This window comes from Pongo pygmaeus, chromosome 5 (genome assembly GCF_028885625.2).
Source record: "Pongo pygmaeus isolate AG05252 chromosome 5, NHGRI_mPonPyg2-v2.0_pri, whole genome shotgun sequence".
In the NCBI taxonomy this organism is placed as follows: Eukaryota; Metazoa; Chordata; class Mammalia; order Primates; family Hominidae; genus Pongo; species Pongo pygmaeus.
This window is the reverse complement of record NC_072378.2, coordinates 54,067,567-54,080,916: the sequence shown is the minus strand read 5'-3', so window position 1 is coordinate 54,080,916 and position 13,350 is coordinate 54,067,567. Positions and strand designations below refer to the sequence as shown.

Sequence of the window (13,350 nt, the reverse complement as noted above, 5' to 3'; positions counted from 1 at the left end):
AGTGAGTTGCAACTGCCCTGTGATTCCATGGAGACTTGTGTGTGTGTGGAAGGCTGGAAAACAAACGTTGCAGTAAGTTTGTGACAGAAGCTTCCCTGAGACACCTGGAGACCCTTTGGCTTTGAGCAGAGCTGCTCCTGGACAAAGGAGAGCAAGCCTTGGGGACTAAACTGAAGTCGCCGAGAACCCGACTACTAAACAGTGCTGAGCAGACAGCCTCTGGGGACTGCATGCAGCCAGACCCCGGGATGTCTCACGTGATCCTCCTTAAGGCCACCGGAAGTGCAGTGGGCAGTGGCCAGGAACAGAGTGGGAGAGCTAGCAGCAGGTACCGCCAGGGGAGGAGCGGGTTATAAACCCGGTGTAAGGCATGCCGTCCAGGACTCCCAGAAATACCTAGCGAGAATCGTGAGAAAGTGGAGGATGAGGGAGAGGTCAACGGATCACAGCCTGGGGAGAAGAACCATGGAAAGCTGGACATTAAAATTTAATAGTATTTCCTTTTCTACCCCAGGTGGATGAAATCAGGGCTTGCTGCTGACAACATATAAATCATGCCATATGATGCCAATTCTAAAATGCCATTAATTGTAAGTTGTGCCATCGATTTAAATAAGACTTTTTTGAAAAAAAAATTTTACTCCTAACATTAATCATAAACAATGATCGTAAAAGAAATCCTGAATTCAAACTCCAGTCAGCATCTGGCCGGCCGTGGTGGCTCATGCCTGTAATCGCAGCACTTTGGGAGGCTGAGGTTGGAGGATCGCTTGAGACCAGGAGTTTGAGACCAGCCTGGGCAACATGGTGAGACCCCATTCCTATTTAAAAAATTTTTTAATTTTATATATTTTATTATATTGTATTTGATTCTTTTAAAAATTTCAATAGGTTTTTGGGGAATAGGTGGTGGTTGGTTACATTAATAAGTTCTTTAGTGGTGATTTCTGAGATTTTGGTGCACCCATCATCCAAGCAGGGTACACTGTACCCATTGTGTAGTCTTTTATCCCTCCCACCCCCGTCCCACCCTTTCCTCCAAGTCCCCAAAGTCCATTATATCATTCTTATGCCTGTGTCCTCATTGCTTAGCTCCCACTTATAAGTGAGAACATACGGTGTTGGGTTTTCCATTCCTGAGTTACTTCACTTAGAATAATAGTCTCCAATTCCTTCCAGGTTGCTGCGAATGCCATTATTTCATTCCTTTTTATGACTGAGTAGTATTCCATTTTCTTTATCCACTCGTTGATTGATGGGCATTTGGGTTGGTTCCATATTTTTTGCAATTGCAAATTGTGCTGCTATAAACATGCATGTGCAAGTAACTTTTTCATATAACGACTTCTTTTCCTCTGGGTAGATACCTACTAGTGGGATTGCTGGATCAAACGGCAGATCTACTTTTAATTGAAAAATTTTTTTTAATTTAAAAAATAAAATTAAAATAATAATAATAATTTAAAAAGGGCCAGTTGGTGTGATGCATGCCTATAATACCAACTATTCAGGAGGATTACTTGAGGCCAGGAGTTGGAAACCAACCCAGGAAACATAAGGAGACCCCATCTCTATTTAAAAAAATAAAACAATCCTGGATTCAGATAACATAAACTATAAACTGTAATGAACAAGCATCAAAACAGAGAAAATGTGATATTTGTACCATTTAATAAACTTCCCTTTTATTCAGTAAATAAAAAATAAATGGTACATTTAATGCTTTGATAATTGTGAAGATCCTTACAAACATTACTTTTCCATTTTGAAATATACATATACAATTTTACATGAAGTTTTTGAACAGAGGTAAAGATGGAATATAAAATATTTCGATCAATATTCTTTCCCACTAATTATGATAACTTTATTTGTAATGTACACTATTTGAGAAGTAATTGTCAGTAGAAAACAAGTGAAAATTCATATCCAAAAGGTAGAAAGTACATATTTTATTTTTCTTTAAAAAAAGATTCTAAGTGTTTTATTTTGTCACCATTAAAGGTTGCCAAAATGTCCATTTCCTCTATGAAAAATTAGGTATGTTGTAAACCGAGTACATAAATAACATTTTATTGGACATAAAACACTATGTGGTTACATAAGCTTTAGAAATGAGGAGTAGTCCACATTTGGTACAATATTAACCTTAAAACAGACACATTTAATGGTGAGAAGATAATTTTTATTATATATATAGAAACAGTTAATTGGGAAATATAGAAAAATGCTTCACAAAACAAGAGATATTTTATCTGTAAAAATCAGTAATGCTCATGGCTTATTCCAGGTGATATGAAGATAATCAAATAGTAGTTCCTTAATTTTTATAACTAAAGCATATATGGAAGTATTCACTTATATCTGCAATTTACTTTTAAAAATGGCAAGAAAACTGTGCATAAGTAATAAAAATAAATGTATTTCCCACTATTAACTACAAATTTCAAAGGCTAATAGTTGTATTATTTTAGAATTATCAGTATACAAGTATTTCAGTATTCAAACATAGTTTATAAACATGTCATTTTAAACACTATTTCCTCAGAGAGGCCTTTTCTGAAAAACACACCCCTGTCATCTAAACTATATCTTCTTCCCCTTATTCTTTGTCATAGCCCTCTTTCACTGTCATGAAACATCACAATTTTAAATTGTGCTGTAGCAGGCCAGGTCTCACTAACAGCTGAACAGGCAGGCCTCCATGACAACTGTTTCAGCACTGACTGAGTGTTAAGTTAAATATTAAAAAGTTGATAGAGGCCGGGTGCGGTGGCTCACACCTGTAATCCCAGGACATTGGGAGGCCGAGGCAGGTGGATCACTAGCTCAGGAGATTGAGACCATCCTGGCTAACAGGGTGAAACCCCGTCTCTACTAAAAAATTAAAAAAAATAATTAGCCAGGCATGGTGGCGGGCGCCTGTAGTCCCAGCTACTCAGGAGGCTGAGGCAGGAGAATGGCGTGAACCCGGGAGGCGGAGCTTGCAGTGAGCCGAGATCGCGCCACTGCACTCCAGCCTGGAGGACAGAGCAAGACTCCGCCTCAAAAAATAAATAAATAAATAAATAAGTTGATAGAAGGCCGGACGCAGTGACTTATGCTTGTAATCCCACCACTTTGGGAGGCTGAAGCAGGTGGATCACTTCAGGTCAGGAGTTCGAGACCAGCCTGGCCAACATGGTGAAACCCCATCTCTATCAAAAATACAAAAATTAGCCAGGCATGGTGGCAGGTGCCTGTAATCCCAGCTACTCTGGAGGCCCAGGCGGGAGAATCACTTGACCCTGAAGGCGGAGGTTGCAGTGAGCTGAGATTGCAGTGAGCCAAGATCATGCCACTGCACTGCAGCCTGGGCAACAGAGCAAGACTGCCTCTCGAAAACAAACAAACAAACAAACATACAACAAAAACAAAAAAAAACGTGATAGGGCCAGTGTCCTTATACAAAGGCTGGAAGGTAACAAAAGCCCACTGAGAGTTTTGCCTAGGCTTTTCCTGGGCTTTGAAGCATTGCAAGATAACAAAGGAATTCTTAACAGGATCCACTCAGGATTAAACAAGTTTTACTGGGGTCTGAAGGAACTCCCTAAACCTGCATGATTTAGCAAGGAGACAAGATAAGGGTAATTACCTCTGGCACCTGGACCCATCTAGATTAAGTAAATATACTGAGGCTCAAGGAAGGTCTTTAGGACACAGACTTTAGCTATAGGTTAGAAGAAATTAATAACTTATGTCTTTTGATGAATGCACATTTACATGTAGACATGTAGCTTAGAAGGTATATAAGCTCTGCAAAACTGTAACTTTGAGTTGGTCTGCTGATATTTTCCCGGCCTTCTCTCTGTACCCAGTTACAGAAGTAAACTCTCTTCTTTCCCAGTTTATCTGCATCTCGTTATTGGGCCGTGAGAATAAGCAGCCTGATCCTCGGTTCATTCCGGGAACAGTGCATTCATTTATGTGGCTCTTCATTTAACACTAGTCTCCTCCCACCCAACTAAGCTATAAGCTCTATGAGAAATATCCTGTCTTTTGCTTGTTATTTTGTCCCAGTACCTAGCACGGTACCTGATACCTAGTAGGCACTTAATAAATATTCATTAAATCTATTCATATTTCCCCAGTCCCCTTACTTTACTCCTTTTTCTGCATCTTTCCTTTTATTGAACCCCTACACTTCCCAGCTCCTCCATTAGCCCCTGCAAAGTATTCACTGACTGCTGGAACTAGAGCATCACTGAGAAGCAAGAGATGGACTGACCTAACTAGAGGGAGAGCTGCCGTCCAGGATGATGCCACCATCACAGGAGGTGAGAAGGAACACAGCATCTTCTGCAAATGCTACAGTAAATAGGGATGGGGTGCGGGTAAGATCACTGACCCCAGATCACTGACCCCAGTGTCCTCAGAGCCAACAGCTAACTTTGCAGGAGAGCCCTGAGCCAATTACTAGATATGTAAACTTTAAAAAAAATGCTTAAGTCATCAAAATTTACTTTGTTCAATGGCAAAATGAGGATATTATTGTTCACTTCAAATGGTTGTAGTGAGAATTAAATAACAGGATGCTTATGAATTTGAACACAATGATGAACACATACTAATGTCTCAATTAATGCCATAATTATTTGATCCAGACCTGCAAACATTCAAAAACAGCTTTGCATAAATAAGCCCTGAATTAAATGAATCAGCCTCCTTGATCTTTTCCAGATGAATCATCTCCCCAACTTATTCCATACAATGAGACATCATATCTTAAATATACAAATCAGTAGTTTTTGTGCACTAATCAAAGAGAGATTGCTCTGCTCCAACTGTCCCCTCATATACTCAGCTGAAATATTAAGACACTCTGCTAGCTTTCTCACAAGATAAACATGATGTTCATCTTGTACTGTGAGCTACTGGGCCAGAGCCCCACTGGAGGCTGCTTGAAATACCTCAAATATGATTTCGGAAATAAGATGGTAAATGGGCATGTGTCTTTTATTAATAGCACCTGTGGAGAACTTTCTTCTCTAGAGAATTTTTCCAAAGCATTTTCATATATGTTGTTGTTTAAGCCTCACAATAACTGTGAGACATAGACAGAATTATTATCCTTTCCAGTTTTTCTTACTAAAAAAAAAAAAAAAATCTTGCTGGGCACAGTGGCTCATGCCTCTAATCCCAGCACTTTGGGAGCCTGAGGGGGTGGATCACCCAAGGTCAGGAGTTCAAGACCAGCCTGGCCAATCTGGTGAAACTCTGTCTCTACTAAAAATACAAAAATTAGCCAAGTGTGGTGGCAGGTGCCTGTAGTCCCAGCTACTTGGGAGGCTGAGGCAGGAGAATCGTTTGAACCCTGGAGGCGGAGGTTGCAGTGACCTGAGATCGTGCCACTGCACTGCAGCCTGGGTGACAGAGGAAGACCCCGTCTCAAAAAAGAAAAAAAAATTTTTTTATTTTTTCCCAGAACTTCGGCTAAGAGGTTCATTTATTTGCCTAAAGTCTTATCACCAGCACACTAATATTTTGAAAGAAGGAATGAATGACTTAATGAATGAACTAGTAAGTAAGAAATCCAAATCCCTAATCCAGGCTGTTGGTCTTCCCTTCCCTTCCCCTCTCCCTTTCTTCATCTCTCTCTCTCTCTCTTTCTCCTTTTTTATTTCTGGTAATTTTTTGCAATCTCTACTACAGCTTGTATGTCCTTCTAAGCTCTGGACCTCTGGAATGCAGTTACTAATGCGATTACTAAAACTATAAGCCTCAAAAAAAATAATAGCCATTGTTGTTTATTACTTCAACAGTATTCTTTCTAAGTACAGTTAAAGGAAACTCAGCTTTCTTTAATCATGCAACAACATGTTACGTGAATTGAGCTGTTAACAGACTTTGAAAGTTGAAGTAAATATTTGCAGACTTACGTTGGCCTTTCAAACCAATCACTTTATAATCATCTGAATACAGAACAGCCCTGAAGCTGTACAAACCAGCCATAACTTGAAAACTAAAACTTGGAAACCCCAAAACATATTACTGTAGTTAAAATGTAATGGCTCTGAACTTCCTTTCTACATCTAGAAAATACAAGAATGGATAAAAGAGAAGAAACCCTTATTGAGGAGTCTGTCTTTAAGCAGAATTTATGTTATTTTCTTATGAGGGAAAAAAAAACAGGATTTATAAGCAACTTTGAGTGTAATATACTAATATGAATTATTTATTTCTTACATATTTGACATCATCAAATGTACCAGATTTCTGAAAAACATGACTACTTGTACTTTTTCCTCTTGTTTTACATTCTCTATGTTTTCTACCATCCTGTGCCTGGAACTTTATATCAGCATGGTCTTCCTAAAGATTATAGTGTAATACTATCAAAGGCATGCCACTCATTATTGTTTTTATCCCAAGTAAATTCTGAAAAAAATAAAAATCTTTACCACATAACAACATGGTAAGTCAATTTAAAATATCAGTCAAATTTCTTTAACATTATGACACTATTTTGGTGTGCTGAGTAAATCTCATAAATCTCTCATAAACCCTTCAGGCTTTAGGCATTGGTTAAATACTGTGTTTCTAAGGATCTATAGATTCATAACAGAAACTAGGGATTCTCAAAGAGAACTAAAGCATCTGTCTTTCAATTACAATTCATGCTGATTAATCCACTCCATATTTAAGAAGGATGCCGTATGCCCTATTCGAAGGGAAATGGGGAAAAGAAAATTCTGTACTATAACTGTCCAATTTTATCTTCAGCAGGAGCAAAGGAAAATTCTCTAAGAACTGGCAGCTCTTTTGACCTGCAGAGTCACTGCACCTGTAGGTAAATTATTAGCAAAACTAACCAGAAGACAGTCTGACACATTCATAACAACAGGTGCTCTCCATTATTTCAAAATGGCACCTAAAGTGATCCAATGTATTGTGTTTATTTTCTGTCTTCTCTTTCTAGAAGGAAAGCTTCATGACAGCAGAAATGCTGCCTTTCTCATTCACCCAATATCCCCAGCACCGAAAACAGGACTCATACAGAGTGGGTGCCTAGTATTTGTTAAATAAACAAACACAAATTTAATCTAACTGACAAATAATTGCCTTAGTTATATAACTGTGGCACTTTACATATTATCCAAACTTTCAAACTAAGTTTCTTGCAATCCAGATCACCACTGGTACTAACTTGACAGCAGGTTTATGAACATATATATAATCCAAGCTATTAAACATTTAAAAACAACTGTAAAATATTTCTTTCTTTCTTTTCTTTTCTTTTTTTTTTTTTTTGAGACGGAGTCTCTCGCTCTGTCGCCCAGGCTGGAGTGCAGTGGCACAATCTTGGCTCACTGCAACCTCCGCCTCCCGGGTTCAAGTAATTCTTCTGCCTCAGCCTCCTGAGAAGCTGGGATTACAGGCCTGCGCCACCATGCTCACATGCCCAGCTAGTTTTGTTTTGGTTGTGTGTGTGTGTGTGTGTGTGTGTTTTCAGTAGAGAAAGGGTTTGACCATATTCTTAGTTATTTGTTTTGCATAATGAAAAAAAGAAAATAGTGCCAGATGTAACCTCAATAATAATTTATCTTCAAGGACAAATTCTCACAGTCAAGGTTTCAGCTATTGCCATCACCATTGCAATCAAATTATGACTCAGAAAAACTACCAGATTTCCCCATCACAAATGCCTACAACTACAGGATTGTGCCCCTGACCTTACTGAACACAGCATAAGCAGTGATTAGTTCCCTGGACACGGAAATGGTTCATGATCTGTCACAAAAGTTACATTGGGTTTTCCTAGACAGGACAAAATGGCTTTGTTGTGTGCTTGAGAGACATCTCTAGACAGAGAATTTTCATTTTTGATACCATGAATTTTGGTGAATTATATTATGAAATGATACTGTTTCATTTCCATGGATTTACGTTAAGGATTGTATTTAGAGACAATTTCCTTTAAAAAGAAATCATCACTTGAGAGTCTTCTAGCTATGCTAACTCTCAAGTTACTTTAATCTCTCAAGCCTCTACTTGAAGTGATTGGTGATTCAACTCCTAACCAATCTGCCATTTGGTCTTACCCTGTATCTTCCTCCACCAGCACATGACATAGATGTCCTTCTGAAACCCAAAAATTATGAACTAGGAAATCAAAAGGTATACAGACAGAAATAGAAATGTATTAAAAAAAAACCTAAAAATAGCATCAAATTTAAGAGTTTATTTTGTACAGTCTTGGTCCGGTAAATATGACTATTTTATGTTGAAAATCTCTTTTGAATTAATTATTCCATTGCTCTTGGGGCAAGGAGGGTCCAGAATTTGCAGTCAAAAGAAATGGGGTTAAGTCCAGTTTCTATCATTAAATGTATCTCTAAGAACTGAATCAGTTATTAGAAGGAGTCGGGGACAAGAGTGGAATAATAAACACTGGGGACTGTAAAAGGTGGGAGAATGGGGAGAGGGGTGAAGGTTTAAAAATTACCTATTGAATACAGTGTTCACTATTCAGGTGATGGGTATGCTAGAAGCCCATAGTGCAGCATATGCATGTAAGAAAGCAGCGCTTGTACCCCCTAAATATACAAAAATAAATAAATAGGAAAAAATAAAGTAGTGGGGCATAGAGAGAAAATTATGAAAGAGCAAATTAAATTCGTAAAAAATGTACCATAAGTTTATTTATCTACTATAAATTTATGCAAAACAAATTAAAACTGTTAAAAAGATAAGACTTTTAATGTAAAGCACGAGGTACATTGTAGGTATATGAGAAGTGTTCTTTCCATCACCTCTTATGTCTTCCTTTCTTCTGTCAAAGCACTTCCTAAACCATAAAGGTCTACTCAGATTTCTGGTGTTATTGTTTTTATGGTTTTGTATTGTTTTCAGCAATGTGAGGAAAGTGGAATGAACTTGGACTTTGAAGGCAAACTAACCTGGAATCAAATACTGGCTCTGCTGTTTGCAAGTGTGATCTTTGGGTGTGCTTCCTAATCTGTGAGCTTCAACTTCCTCCTCTGTAAACCAAGGTAATACCTTATAGTAGTCTTTCCCAAACTTTTTCATAACATTGTACACTTTGAAAATGAGAATATTTTTACTGCAAAGGATGTTGCCACCTGCAGTGAGAGGTGACCAGATCAGGGAGCTCTGATCACCTGAATGAAGTCCTGCTTTGCTTTCACAAGGGCTGAGGGTAATTGGCATTTTGGCACTTGGTAACTATACAGGGCACATTAATGTTCTGGGCACACTTTTTGGGAAGCTCTGCTTTACTCAGTTTGTGGGGCGGAATAAATATAAGCCTTTCTGGTCATAATAGATATTGAATAATGTCTTGATTCCCCTTCCTTCTCCAGATCAAAGACAAACAGTGCAACCTACTTGTCTGGTGCCCATCCCCTTGGCAGAACACTCCTCTGAAGGATGACGGTTTGGCTGTGCCAGGGCAGAGGTTCCCACACCAAATGAGCCTTCATAGCAACTATCTGATGAGGAACTCACTGGCCTACCTTTCCTTAACAGCTGGGGCCTGCCAGCCTTGAAGCATGACTCCACAATGCCCCTACCCAAGGCCATGGAGGTTGCTGCTGATGAGCAAGCTGTTTTTTATTTAATCCAGGTTTCTGCCTGGAGAGGAAGAAGGTAGAGGAGCCAGCGAAGGCATGTCTGAATGATACTTGCAGAAAAAACACTGGTAGCAGTCACAAAACTTTAAAATTTAAAGTGCCAGCGAGGTGGCTTTTGGTGGCCTGTTGAAAGCTGTTAACCCCAGCTTTTACAAATGCTGGGCTTTTGAGTAAGAGGAGAGTGTCTTTCTGGAAAAGTTTGAGACGTCTTACCATTGTAGCAGCAAAAGCATCCACGGCTAATGTTTTCCAAGCTCACTGCTACTTGTTGCAGTCTAGCAGCGTTGTGTCTCCTGAAATTCCTACCTTTCCTGATGGATGTAAAAGAAGTACCAAATTATTAAGCTCCTAGTATGTGCCAGATGCTCCATATATGTTACTTTTGATCTTCACAACCACTCAGCAACTTACTGCTTCTCCTCACTCCCAATTACATAGATGATGAAATTGAAGCAGAGTAGTTTGCCTAGGATTACAGAGCTAGGAGGGACGAGAGTTGGGATTCTCCCTCAGTTCTAATACACAGTATGCCGCATTTCCTATTGAGTAGTAACAAAGCTTCTAAGAAATCTGAGTTTTCATTTGTTAAAACTGAATTTTTAAGAAATGTAGACAGGAGCACTAAGTACTCTAGAGTTTAATGTTAATAATGGTGCAAGTATATAACCAGTTTCTCATGCACTGGCATAACATACTTCAGAGGGTACACCAGGGCTGGATGAATATGTGAACCCAAAAATATCTGAGACAGGTCTCAGTTAACTTAGAAAGTTTATTTTGCCAAGTTTGAGGACATGCACCCATGACACAGCCTCAGGTGGTCTTGATGACATGTGCCCAAGGTGGTTAGGGCAAAGCTTTTTTTTATACACTTTAGAGAGACAGGAGATATCAATCAATATATCTAAGATGTACATTGGTTATGTCCAGAAAGACAGGACAACTTAAGCAGGGAGGGGGCTTCCAGGTCATACGTAGGTGAGAGATAAAATGTTGCATTCCTTTGAGTTTCTGACTAGCCTTTCCAAAGGAGGCAATCAAATATGCATTTATCTCAGTGAGCAGAGGGGTGACTTTGAATAGAATGGGAGGCAGGTTTGCCCTAAACAGTTCCCAGCTTGACTTTTCCCTTTAGCTTAGTGATGTTGGGGCCCCAAGATTTATTTTCCTTTCACACTTCTTCCAATTTCTTTTTAAAAATCTTTTGAAGAAAGCATTTTAGAAGAAAATGAGTCTCTGCTCTCATGGCTAGGATAGTTTATTCATACAGGGGTAGGTCCCAAGTTATTAGGAAAGCTCATTTTTAGCATGTCCTGTGAAGAGAAAATAGTAGGAGGAAGGGAGAAAAACAACAAACAAGAGAACAATCCTAGAAAATCTATATAGACCACATTACTTCGAAGTCCATACATCAGTAGGTAGGTATGAAAGTGGCTTATGTACCTAAATAGATTGCTTTTATTTTCTTCTGAAGTTTAAGTTGTCTAGATTCAGTTTGCAGGACTTTAGAAAGTGCAGCTTAGTTTTCAGTTATTTCAAATTAGGAAAAATGGGGTGAGGGGAAGGAAAAGAAGGAAAAAAATTGAAAACATTATTTTGGAGACTTGTAGCCAGGAAAAATTAGAATTCAGTCTAAACTGTAGAAAATAATAAAAATAGAAAAACATTAGGCAAGACTAAAATCTAACAACAGGTGTACTATAGTTTTTGAAACGTATTTTTTCTCTCTCTAGTTTCCCATTTTTACTAAAGACAAATCATAGAAGAACCAATTTGCTTTATTATACTTGGCCAGATTATTTGTATGAAGTGAAGCAAGAATAATTATTTTTCACATAGGCTTTTAAAATTAGCTTTGATGGACTTCTTCCATAGAAGGAATCTCAGATAAGGCTTTTTTAAAGCCAAGCCCAGCCACGGATTTTTACCATCAAATACCTATGAGTTGGGTGAATTATTCTCCTTTTGAGTCCCAACATAACTTAGGGCTCTTGGGCCTGTCAGAAAGTGACATTCTTTACTTACCACAGGTCAGGAACACTGTTCAGGGACTGTGCAGACAAGGTATGAGGCCAGTTTCCCCAAGGGGTTTTTATTGGCTCTGTAAGTCAAGTTTAATACCTTAAAGGAAAGCACACCATTCCAGCCAAAGACTCAGTATAACCAGTTTCTCCAATTGTATTCTGTTACAAATAAAAACAGATTCTTATTTCACTTATGCAAATAACTATATTGCCATAAGTCACAAATACTTACATATAGTTTCCAGATTTTGGAGAAATCAGGTAGAGAGAAACAAATAAGCTCCAAATTTTGTTCATAGGAGTATACTTGTTAAAAGATGTCAATAGCTCAAAAGAAAAGTTTCCTTGGCTCTGAAAAACAAACAAAGGATCAGCAACGTTTTGTGCAAAAAGTCAAAAAGATTACTTCAGTCTTCTACTGGTTCAGTCCATGCAGTTAATTTCTGTTCTGCTTGATATTCGTGAACATTTCAGCTCTCCATGAGTCCTGAAAGTTTTTCCTCTTTTCTAATGTCACAATCTCCAAAGTTATCAGAAAACTGCATTCAAGAACACGTGTTAAGAGTTTTATAGCTGATTATAAAACTACCTTCAAAAGAGGAACAAAACAAGACAACAGTTGTCCATGGATGACAAAAAGTTTTAGGGCAGCCATAGTCAAAGACACAGTTGACAAGAAAATTTGTTACCTCTGTGGCATACAATAATTTAACATAACAATTATAATTACTGATAACATACACTAAGTCATATCAGAATTTTAGGAGTTTCTTATTATTTTGGAACAGATACCAATAACACATTTATACAAATACAGCCCAAAGAAAACCAAATACCATTTCATATTTGACAGTGCTTCCTGTATAATTTTTATACCAAATAAGCCAAATATGTCATTTTTGGACTTTAGGGAACATAATATCTTAAAGGATTAATTGGGTCAGAAACAGACATAATTTATAATTTGATTTTGGAAAGTTTGTCAAATATCAAAGGTTGAAAACACTTGATATCATAAAATAAGATCACAGGTCATTGTAAAAAGTCATTTATTTAACCAAAGTGATAACTCAAGGATTTTTTTGTTAAAAAAAAAAAAAGGCAAAAACCTTCATTATTTTAGAGAGGAGACTTAATTTCCCAAACAAGCCCTAATAAAAACAGCATGAAGCCAATTAAATTTGCTTTCCAAAATTTTATACACAATCTATAAAATTTTAATCCTGACCATAAGATATAACTTCCATAAGCCTTTTATAACTTTTATAACCGTTATTAAGGAGTCGGTCAATGCTTCCAGAAAACCTTGTTAATCCTACACAGGGAACCATATGATGGTCTTACATCACTATGCCTTTGACATTAACAGTTAATTTATAGAGAAACTGAACTTATTTTCTCTATCAAATCAGTCCTTACAATCTTAAACACACACCTCTTCCACAAAACAGCCCCTGGGCCTTGAGGAGCTGAGTAGCTTTAATTTCTGGCCTTGTGTTTTAGGAATGCAGTTTATTTTGATTGACTTCTTCTACCAGGCCTGAAGATGAGGCTTTAATTGCTGTCAGTGTTTAAGATTTAGCAAGACTTGGTGTCCTTTTTAGACCCAGGAGTCAAAGCCCTGTAACTCAATGTCACAAGTACTTTAAAAGCACATACAGAAAGATACACAGATGTAATACCTTTAATTTTTA

The 13,350-nt window shown here is 37.9% G+C and overlaps 1 long non-coding RNA gene across 1 annotated transcript; it reads left to right on the top strand.

Moving 5' to 3' along the window:
- Positions 1-514: 514 nt before the first annotated feature.
- LOC129037873 (uncharacterized) lies at positions 515-12,476 on the top strand. The gene is made up of 4 exons (XR_008503005.1): positions 515-590; positions 4,191-4,373; positions 8,893-9,032; positions 9,363-12,476. It is a non-coding gene; the product is annotated as an uncharacterized LOC129037873 (long non-coding RNA).
- Positions 12,477-13,350: the final 874 nt, after the last annotated feature.